Genomic DNA, 11707 nt, shown 5'->3' on the forward strand with positions numbered 1-11707 from the left:
CAGCAAACCAGCCCTCCCACACATTCCCCTTTTAAACAGTTCAGGGCGTGGCTTCTCTCTGCCTCCTTCCGAGGTGCCCCATTGCCTTCCTCTGTTTACTCCTGATTGACTGCCTCCTGCGTCGGGCGTCCTTGAACAGGGCCAGCTGTGGGTCATCTTCATCCACACTGTCAGGCTCACACATCTGGGTCTCTGTCGTGACCAGGTGGGAGGGGCCTGGCTGAAGGCTCTCATCAGCAAGATCTTCAACCCCCTCAGCAAGCTCTTCAACACCCCCCTCCTCCTCTGAGTCGTCCGACCCAACTGCCGAACCCACAGGCTGACCCTGAATCACAACAGTGGTATCTCTCTCAGTGTCAAAGCCATGCAAGCTGTTATGTAAAGAGAAGTTGAGCAGTCAGGGATTTTTACTGTGGGTAATAAGAGATCATTTAGCTAGTTTAGTGGATGGTTTCACATATTCTGTGAAGCCATAATATGGCTTCATTTGTTTTTTGTTCAGTATGTATGAACGCAGTCACTTGTTTGTAAATCAGTGTATGGCAAAATATACAGATTGAGCCATTAAAAGAAGCCTTTGATTAATAAATGCAACTGGGCTTAATATAAGGCAATGTTCAAGATGTGTGAATTTTAAATCCCAGAATACCCCAGCAACCTACTATGGGTAACCCATTTAGCCAAAAATACTCCATCTAGCTAGCAAGTGGGCCATTTACACCTTGCTGCAAAGAGGAAATGTGGCAATAGCACTTAGACTTATGTACCGCTTCATAGTGCTTACGGAGACGTCCTCGGACAAGTGCTGGCTCTTCAGCTTTGAAACGGAGATGAGCACCGGCCCCTAGAGTCGGAAACGACTAGAACGCATGTGCGGGGGAACCTTTACGTTTACCTTTAAGTGGTTTATAGAGTTAACATATTGCCCCCAACAATCTGGGTCCTCATTTTACCAATCTCAGAAGGATGGAAGGCTGAGTCAACCTAGAGTCTGGTGAGACTCCAACTCCTGGCAGCGAGCAGTGATTAGTCTGTAGTACTTCTGCATTCTAAATCAGAGCCGTGGTGGCGCAGTGGTTAGAATGCTTATTGCAGGCTTGCTCACCGCCAGGAGTTCCATTTTGAACAGCTCAAGGTTGACTCAGCCTTCCATCCTCCCGAGGTCGGTAAAATGACCCAGATTGCTGGGGGCAATATGCTGACTCTGTAAACGGCTTAGAGAGGGCTGTAAGTACTATTGCTAAATGTAACTCAAAAAGAGATAGAAGGGCACAGTTCCGAGTCCAATGCAAATTCAGAATGCGTGATTGGTTTAAATAGAAATTGGAGGCACTGGACACAAACGGGATGACTACCAACTTCATCCACCTTCCCAAACATGCTGTTGATGAATACATAACTAAATTCTCGGTCCAGTCTGGCTGTCTAAAAATAGTTTTGTAATCCCAACAGTTTTGTTGGGATTACAGCTTCTGTTGTGATTCAGGGTCAGCCTGTGGGTTCGGCAGTTGGGTTGGACGACTCAGAGGAGGAGGAGGAGGAGGGGGGTGTTGAAGAGCTTGCTGAGGGGATTGGACAGCTTGATGAGAGCCCTCAGCCAGGCCCCTCTCATCTGGTCACGATGCAGACCCAGCTGTGTGAGCCTCACAGCGTGGATGAAGATGACCCACAGCTGGCCCTGTTCAAGGACGCCCGACGCAGGAGGCAGTCAATCAGGAGTAAACAGAGGAAGGCAATGGGGCACCTCGGAAGGAGGCAGAGAGAAGCCACACCCTGAACTGTATTTAAGGGGGAATGCGTGGGAGGGCTGGTTTGCTGAAGGCAACCACTTGAAAAGCTCCTGTTTCTTGGTTTGTGTCTTGTTCTATTTGTTTTTGTAGCAATAAATTTGGCAGGCGTAATTCCAGCCTCTTGCCTTCTTGTAAAAGGGGTTGTCCCTGCCTTTTCTGCAGGGCCGGTAGCAGGCTGGTACAGAACAGCTTCCACAATTGCTGGCACTGAATGTTCTGGAGACACACGCGCGCACACACATACACACAATGGAGAGCACCCCCTTGGTAAAGGTTTGCATTACAGGACTCATTGCATTTCAGAGGTGTATTCCCTGTAACAAGCGGGCGAGGCAGTGGCTCAGTGGTTAAGAGGCTGGGCTTGTTGGCAAATAATGTCTGATTTCACAGTGCCTGGCAATATGTGACACACAGATAGTGGATTACAGTTTGTCTACTAGCGGTCAAGTTTTCAAAATATTGCCTCATAGGTTTGGTGCACATGTAGCAATCCTATTTCAACGGGGATAGTATCAAGATCACAAGAAGTGCTAGTATTGCTTTATACTGCGCCAGTAAGACCACCCTTGGAATACTGCATCCGGTTTTGGTCACCACGATACGCAAAAGATGTTGAGACACAAGTGCAGCAAAGAGCAACAAAGATAGCAGGTCTGGAGGCTAAAGAGAGAAGTAAGTATTAGGGATATCATGTCTGATAGCAGTCTTCCAATATTTGAGAGACTAATACAAATAATAATAATTATTATTATAAAGAAGAGGGGGACAACCTGTTCTCCAAGGCACTCCAGGGCAAGACAAGAAGTAACCGATGGAAGCTTATGAAGGAGACTTCCAACCTAGAACTAAGGAGAAATTTCCTGACAGCGAAGACAGTTAACCAGTGGAACCACCTGCCTCCAGAAGTTGTGGTTGCTCCAACACTGGAGGTGTTCAAGAAGAGATTGCGCAACCATTTGTCTGAAATGGTATGCAGGGGTGAGCAACCTTGGCTCTTTCATGACTCGTGGACTTCAACTCCCAGAATTCCTCAGCCAGCATGGCTAAGCATGGAAACCTCTCCCTTTCCCCTCAGCATGGCTGGCTCAGGAATTCTGGGAGTTGAAGTCCACGAGTCATAAAAGAGCCAAGGTTGCCTACCCTGGGTTTCCTGCTTCAGCAGCAGGGTAGATCAGAAGATCTCCAAGGTCCCTTCCAAACTCTTGTTATTCTGTATTCTGTTTATGACTCATTCTGGATAGGATTATCTCTTGGCTTTCATTCCCTCCTTTCCCACTCTTAACACACGGCAGCTGAAACAGGCTTCCTATTTAACTCAGCAGTTTTTTGAATCCCACACTCAGCTTCTTGGATCCAGAGACTAAGCAGCCGTTCCTGAGCTCCAATCCCTGTGTTTGATTTGTTGGAGAAATGAAATGAGCTGGTCCGGGGCTGTGCAGCTGCGTGTGAGCACAACTACAACAATGAGACGGCAGCTGCTGCAAGGGGCAGTGGATTTCACAGCAGCCCTGAAAGACACAACGTGACAGATGTGTGGTTGCAAAAGAACAGCAGTGAACAAAAGGAACGTCTGCTTGGGGGCCCCTTCCTATGACTCACGGCTGTTTCCTCTCCAGGACGATGAAATTCACACACATCCTGCTTCCAAAGGGATGAAAATCCATCAGGCTGCTTGCTGTTAGCTCTTTAGCCAGCATGAAATTATTATTACTTTTTTCCCCTAGTCTGTGAGGGGAACAGGAAAGAAAGCAGATTAGAAAGCAGTGTAAGGTATTTTAACCATTCTTGAATGTAAATTTTTCTAAGTTCCCACCCATCTAGGATCATCAGAATTCTGGTCGGTTTCCATTACTTCCATATGCTGCTATCTGGCACTTGGCCCAGTTTGGGTCTAACCACAGTTCCCAAAAGCCACAGCGCCTCTGAGATTGCATCTGTGTAAAACTCACTCCAGGCTATTTCAAGAGATGCAAAACCAGCTCACATTATACGGTTGGCATTAACAGATGCCTTATTAGGATCTACCAAAAAAAGACACCTCAGCATTGGCAACTTTCCTTCGATAGCTCAGCTGGTAGAGCGGAGGACTGTAGAAGTCTGCTTGAGTCATCCTTAGGTCGCTGGTTCGATTCCGGCTCGAAGGAAATTGTTTTTGGAGCCATTTTGATCTAGTGGCTGGAAAACAGTGAGTTCTAGTCCTACCTTAGGCACAAAGCCAGCCTTGGGCCAGCCACTCTCTCTCAGCCCAACCTACCTCATAGGGTTGTTCTGGGGAAAATAGGAGGGTGTGTTGGATATGAGGGAGAAGGGTAGTTCAGAAATGCAGAAAACAAATAAATAAATCTCTGCCGCCTTGAGTTATTAGTAAAAATAAAGGTAGGATACAAACAAACTAGAGAGTATTCCCTTTAACACGGAAGTAAAGGCCTGATGACTCAATTTAGTTGGACCCTCTTCCCTAAAATACATTTTCCCATTTCCCAGCAATTACAATCTCAGTATATGAGGTCATCTAACATAAATGTATACAGGTGACTTACGACCACAACTGAGCCCAAAATTTCTGTCACTAAGCGAGACAGTTGTTAAGTGAACTTTGCCCCATTATACGACCTTTCTTGCCACAGTTTTTAAGTAAATCACTGCAGTTGTTAAGTTAGTAACATGGTCGTTAAGTGAATCCCGCTTCCCCCATTGACTTTCCTTGTCAGAAGGTCGCAAAAGGGGGATCATGTGACCCCGGGACACTGCAACCGCCATAAATACATGCCAGTTGCCAAGCACCTCAATTTTGATCACAAGACCACAGGGGTGCTGCAACGGTCATAAGTGTGAAAAAACAGCCCTAGGTCACTTTTTTCAGTTCCGTTGTAACTTCAAATGGCCATTAAATGAATGGCTGTAAGTCGAGGACCACCTGTAGTCAGATTTTATATTTTTCCCTCCATCTGTGTGTTTTTCAACCTCGTAAGCTTCACAATGTGCGGATGTCCCGTTCCCAAAAAGAACTTTACATGTTGCATTTTATGATTGTATACGTCCAAGGATACTTTGTTAAAAATGCAAGCTAGTGAATGCACCAGCATAGTGATTTTCAGTTTACTAAGTCAGCCAAACCCCAAATAACTGATTCTGGCTCGTATACATTCAAAATTAATCTACAATGAATCTACAGTGTTTTTTCAACTTGGCAAGTTTAAGAGACGTGGACTTCAACTCTGAGAATTCACCCAGCCAACTTCTTGTTTTCGGGGAGGGGGGGGGGAATCAAGCTAGCCCAGTTGCCTTTTGGGAAAAGCACCTTTGGGGCAACCATGACCTGGATGACTGAGAATCTCCATAGACAGACTCAAAAGTATTGTAAAGCATTTCCTAGCATAAAAAGGCATGGGTCAACACAGTTGATTCTGCAATTCGTTAACCAAATTGTGTCAAAATAAAGCTTTGCTTGCATTTTCCAACACGCTGAGCCTACTTGGACCAAGAGCATAAAATCAAATCCTCCAAGTTTAAAGTGAAATATTTAAATGACAAAGATGTTTGCCATGCTTACAGCTGTTTGCCATTTATCTTCCTTTGAATGATGACACATGCAAAGGTTCTATTGATTAATCATTTTGGTTAAAAAAAAATGTAGACCAGGATATGTGCCTTAAATAGATCCATATTTAAGTTGAAGTCCAGCCGTCTTAAAAGTTGCCAAGGTTGAAAAACACATAACAGAATAACAAAAGTTGGAAGGGACCTTTGAGGTCTTCTAGTCCAACCTGCTGCTCAAGCAAGAGACCCTATTATTTCTGACAAATGGTTATCCAATCTCTTCCTAAAAGCCTCCAGTGATGGTGCACCCATGACTTCTGAAGGCAAACTGTTCCCTTGGGTTATGGTTCTCACTGTCAGGAAATCTCTCCTTAATTCTAAGTTGATTCTCTTCTTGATTAGTTTCCATCCATTCCTTCTTATTCTGCCTTCAGAATAGATTGACCCCCTCTTTTTTGTGGCAGCTCTTTAGATATTGAAACACTGCTGTCGTGTCACCCCAGTGCATCTTTTCACTAGACTAGACAAACCCAATTTGTACAACCGTTAATAATAATAATAATAATAATAATAATAATAATAATAATAATAATAATAATAATAATAATAATAATAATAATAATAATAATAATGTTGGAAGAGACCTTGGAGGTCATCTAGTCCAACCCCCTGCTCAGGCAGGAAACCCTATACCATTTCAGACAAATGGCTGTCCAGTCTCTTCTTAAAAACTCCCAGTGTTGGAGCATTCACAGCTTCTGGAGGCCGGTTGTTCCACTGGTTAATTGTTCTAACTGTCAGGAAATTTCTCCTTAGTTCTAGGTTGCTTCTCTCCTTGACTAGTTTCCATCCGTTGCTTCTTGTCCTGCTTTCAGGTGCTTTGGAGAATAGCTTGACTCCCTCTTCTTTGTGGCAGCCCCTGAGATATTGGAACACTGCTATATATGCTTTAGCGCCAGCCTTCTAATCTTTGTCGCTCTTCTCTGCATTCTTTCCCAAGTCTCAACATCTCAACACTAGAAGCGTATGAAATGGCTTGCTAATCCCGAAATAATTATAGCTACCTTTATATGATGCAACCCGTTCATTGCAAACACCTTTACACATTCTGCTCCTTGGCCTGCTAGTAATATGGATTAGCTCATCTCCCCCTAACACATCCCCTTCTATTCTATATTCCATTCATCTTCTCAGCAAGTTAGAAGTACCAGTCATAGAGCTGGAAGGGACCTTGGAGGTCTTCTAGTCCAACCCCCTCCTCAAGCAGGAGAGACCCTATACCATTTCAGACAAATAGCTCTCCAGTCGTTTCTTAAAAATCTCCGGTGATGAAGCACCCACAACTTCGGAAGGCCAAGCTGTTCCACTGGCGAACTGTTCTCACTGTCGGGAAGTTTCTCCTTAATTCCAGGTTGCTTCTCTCCTTGATTAGTTTCCATCCACCGTTTCTTGTCTTGCCTTCCTTTCAATTCTCAACCTATTAATTGCTCCTGCAAAGCAACACAGCTGATCCCTCCTCCCTCCAGTGGTGTGGTTAGAACAGGGGTGTCAAACTCAATTTCATTGAGGGCCACATCACCACTGCGGTTGCCCTCAGGGGGCCAGGTGGGCGTGGCCTACTGGGTGGGCGTGGCTAGAGTGCGTATGGCCTACTGGGTGGGCGTGGCCAGCTCTACATCGTTCGCGTCAAGGGTGCCTATGGGGGCCTGGGCAGGAGTGGGACACATCTGAGGGTCTCTGGCAGAAGGAGGGTCTCTGGGCCAGGGCCAAGGCAGTGAGGGCCGTTCCCTGTTTCCAGGATGGCTTTGCGGGCCGCATGAAACCACTTCGCGGGCCGGATCTGGCCCCTGAGCCTTGTGTTTGACATGTCTGGGTTAGAACATAAATCTGATGAAGCACGCAGAAAGTATGATAGCTCAACACAGAGCGACCCACTGGAGTCCGGCTGCTACCATGTATAGAAAGGCTGAGCCCAACCCCCCACCCCCCTCCCTCCCCTCCCCTGCCTCTTTCCCGTCTGCCACGTGCACGGAGCGCCCTGCTTAGCAATTCCTCCATCTCCTTTTGGCAGCCTTTGTTAACAGAGGAGGGAAAAAAAGAACAGCCCAGAACAGGGGTCTTCAAACTTGGCATTGAAAGACCACTCGCAACAACGTTATATTATGGAGTGGAAAAAAATGGATTGATTATATCCAGAATAAATATGGGACTAAAAAGTTTCACTTAGCATTTGAATAAGTATTGATGTGATATTTGTATTGCTTGTAGTCACTTTATAAGAGCTAAAGTGCGATAGACCTAATAGTTCATTGATGTTAGCATATGGTTGTTTATGATTGTTTTTACTTTTATACCTTGTATTCAGCTCTGGGAAGTCGGGGAAGGGGAGGGGGGAAGGGGAGGGGGGGAGGGTTGGGTGGGGCTGGGAAGGGGGTGGGTGGGGAGGGGTTGTTAAAGATAAAATGTATTGAAAAACTTTTCAATAATATAAAAAAAAACTTGGCCCTTTTATGACTTGCGGACCTCAACTCCCAGAATTCCTCAGCCAAGCACGCTGGCTGAGGAATTCTGGGAGTTGAAGTCCGCAAGTCATAAAAGGGCCACGTTTGAAGACCCCTGGCCCAGAAGGCAAAAATAAGATGTTTTCCCACCCCCACCATACCCCTGAGCAAAAACAGAAGGCAGTCCGTTTGACACCGTGCCAATCTTGAGAGCGGGAGAGGGGACTGTCACTGTTCATTGACACCTAAATTGATGTCCTTCAGATGTGCTAGGCTGTCAATTTTCATGGTTGGGGTATAAATGGAATTGCAACCTGAGACATTTGAAAGGGCACTCGGACAGGATCGTATTTGAACAGAGAGCCAGTTTGGTGTAGTGATTAAAGGGGCTGGCTTAGAAACAAAGGGGGCTGCGAGTTCAAGTCCTGCTTTAGGCACAAAAGCCAGCTCGGTGAGTTTGGGCCAGTTAACTCTCTCCCAAACCAATCCACCATTGTTTTGGGGAAAATAGGAGGAAGGAATATTAGGTATGTTTGGGTGTCTTATAAAATAATAAAGGTGGGATAAAAATCTAATAAATCTTGTTGTTGTTGTTGTTGTTAGCTGCGAAGTCGTGTCCGACCCATCGCGACCCTATGGACAACATTCCTCCAGGCCTTCTGGAGTCCATTTAAGCTCACGCCTACTGCTTCAGCCACCTCATTCTCTGTCGTCCCCTTCTTCTATTGCCCTCGATATTTCCCAATAAATCTTGGCTGATCCTCAATTCAAGCCGAATTTGATCTCTTTGGGACAGGGGTCTTCAAACCTGGCCCTTTTTTGACTTGTGGACTTCAACTCCCAGCATTCCTCAGCCAAGCACCCTGGCTGAGGAATTCTGGGAGTTGAAGTCCACAAGTCATAAAAGGGCCAAGTTTGAAGACCCCTGCTTTAGGACATGGTAGTGGTGGGAGAAAGCAGGAAATCTTGAGGCTGGGCACCAGACTGGGAATTTGAAATCCTTGAAATCTTTTATAATTATTAAGACATGAATGTGCCCATTTAGTTATCTGGAGGCAACTTCACTTGAAGCAATCTGTACCTTTAGAACAGCAGGTTTTAGGCATCTGAGGTTTGAGCCTAAGTGAGCCATAGTTCAGTGATCAAATGCCAGCCTTTTCTGGGTAGGTGGTCTCTGATCCTGGCCTCCTATCGGATGCATTTTTTAAAAATGACTTTTCTTTTGAAATGCAGGTTTCTGCCAACAAAGGGGGCTGGGTGGGGGAGAGAAGATCAGTGACTCAGGGCGCATGTATGATTAACTAAAATGCCAATGGAGTTATGAAGATTAACTAAAATAGCAATAGTGCTTAGACTTATATACTGCTTCGCAGTGCTTTACCGCCCTCTCTAAGCAGTTTATAGTCAGCATATTGCCCCCAAACAATCTGGGTCCTCCTTTTACCCTCAGAAGGATGAAAGGCTTTGTCAATCTTGAGCCGGTCAGGATCGAACTGTTGACAGTGAGCAGTTAGCTTGCAATACTGCATTCTAACTACAGCGCTACCCACAGCTCGTTTAAATGCCAATGGAGTTATTCAGGGCAGAGGCCCATCACGTCAACCAGCTTCTCCCGTTTGCTTCTAGAAAGTCCCACCACTCATGATGACTCACCTGGCTGGCCAACAAGGCTGATTTAACAAGGTAATAGAATAGCATGTACCTTCACGTACAAGTTAGGCTGCATTGTTTAATGCATCAATAGTCTCCCCAGTGGTGGGTGACAAAATATGGGGTTTTGTGGCCATTTGTGTAAAAAGGATCGAGTTTTCTCCGTCCCATCCTTTCTGGCATTGTTTCATCTACATAATTTACCACTGTAGCTGGTAGCATATTTCCTAGCCAATATTTGCTGATCAGGTTTCTAGATCTTCTTAAGCAGCCTAGTCCAGAATCAGCACGCTCCACCTTAATTCCAACTGGCTAGTCTTCCCATTCCTCTGAGTTCAGGGAACAATTTTTACCCAACCTGACAGATAAGACAACGCTGCCAGTATTAGGAAATCCCACTTTTGTTTTTTTTAATGGATGAATGAGGCTCTTCCCACAAGGTGGATGATCAGATTCACTCAATGCAAAGAGAACATTTTAAAAAAACAACTTTTATTTGTTCACAGGACTTTTCAAATATGAACAAACAGGGATTTTTTTTTAGAAGGAAAGGCAAAGAAGGCAAATGAGTGGAACAGGTGAGAAGAAAAGCTGGATTAACAAGCAGGAGAAAGGCAAGAAAGAGTTCATGCATCTTGAAGTCGCAAAATATTGGTATATGGTAAACTTCTATGGGTGACCCATCTAGCCAAAAATAGTATTTGGGGGCAAAGAGCAAATGCATCTTATGCCCTTCCACTTAGGCCTCACTAACTCCATATAAATGGCCTGTTATTTGATGCTTGCTTAAGCAACACACTGGCAGCCTGCAACAAGATGGGAAGTCGTATATTATTAACCAAACCTGAAGCAAATATTTCAACACCATCACCAGTAAAGATAAATCTATCCCATCAACACGTCGCTCCTTTGCACACCCTGGAACATTTGAACTTCATATTTTTTTGGAGTAGACATACCTTCACCACATTCCCTCTACACCTCCCCCTGAAACAAATTTAAATCATTAGCACTTATATGGCACCTTCCCTTCTTCTGATTTAATGGAACGGCTTCTTTATGCAACAGTTGAGTGATGTTTCTTTACAGAATTTTAACAGGGTGGAAGTGCGCTTTCTTGTAATGCAACTCATCCCAGGATTGTTCCAACTATATTAAAATTGATACTTAAAACATGCACGTACCATAATGATCCTAAACTGACACTCATCCCTAGATAGACCCCTAGTTTCTCCACCCAGGGGTAGGCAACCTTGGCTCTTTTATGACTCTGGACTTCAACTCCCAGAATTCCTGAGCCAGCCACGCTGAGGGGAAAGGGAGAGGTTTCTAAGCTGAGCCATGCTGGCTCAGGAATTCTGGGAGTTGAAGTCCACGAGTCATAAAAGAGCCAAGGTTGCCTACCACTAAAACAAGTCTCAAAATCTTTATTTAGGGCTTTTGCAAATGGGACACTTCTTTGGAGCGTAGATGGGATTATATCTGAAATTAGCAATTTTCAACTAATAATTTAGGATTAGGAGTAAGATTTAAAGTTAAAGCTTGAAAAAATGCCCGCTATAAAAGAGCAAGATAGTACTTTGAGGCTGGACTGTTAGTATTTTTTTTCTTTAGTTTTGGCAAGATATGAAGCTGTGGAAAAACATCCTTAGATTTAGTCACAGATTTGAATGATGTCAACCCCAAGTCAGGAGAGGGAAGGACAGATGGGACATGAAACACTGACAGGAAAAAGAGAGCCAAATCCAGCCCACACAAGGATTTTTTTTTCCATTGCAAATACAGAGGATGAATGCCTTTAAGGCAAAGCCAGGAAAATAAAAAGGAGCATTTGAGAGAACAAGAAAGTGGTTTCCATTTTAAAGACATCTGTTTTCCCCTAAACCAGTCTGCTTCAAACTGTCTACTTTCTTATCATAGCTGGAGGCCTTTGAGACTGCAGGTTTTACTTCAGTAAACAGAGATAGAGATATTGAAGGTTGGGGGAATAATAAATACAATAAGAATATGGGCGAGGAAGGGAGCTGCATCTCTTCCCAGTGTCTTACATGCAGCCTCCCCTTACCCGATTTTACTGGGTACCTGCCTCTAGTAAACAGTAATACATGTAAAAAAAAGCCAAGCCAACCTTAAACCATTGTTAGAGGCTGCCCCATAAAAAAAAAGCCTGAAAAGTGAGCTGACAGATGAGATTTCTAAAAAGGAGAAAGAAACAGAGCGTGGAAA

Source organism: Vipera ursinii (assembly GCF_947247035.1).
Source record: "Vipera ursinii genome assembly, chromosome: 2".
Classification (NCBI taxonomy): domain Eukaryota; kingdom Metazoa; phylum Chordata; class Lepidosauria; order Squamata; family Viperidae; genus Vipera; species Vipera ursinii.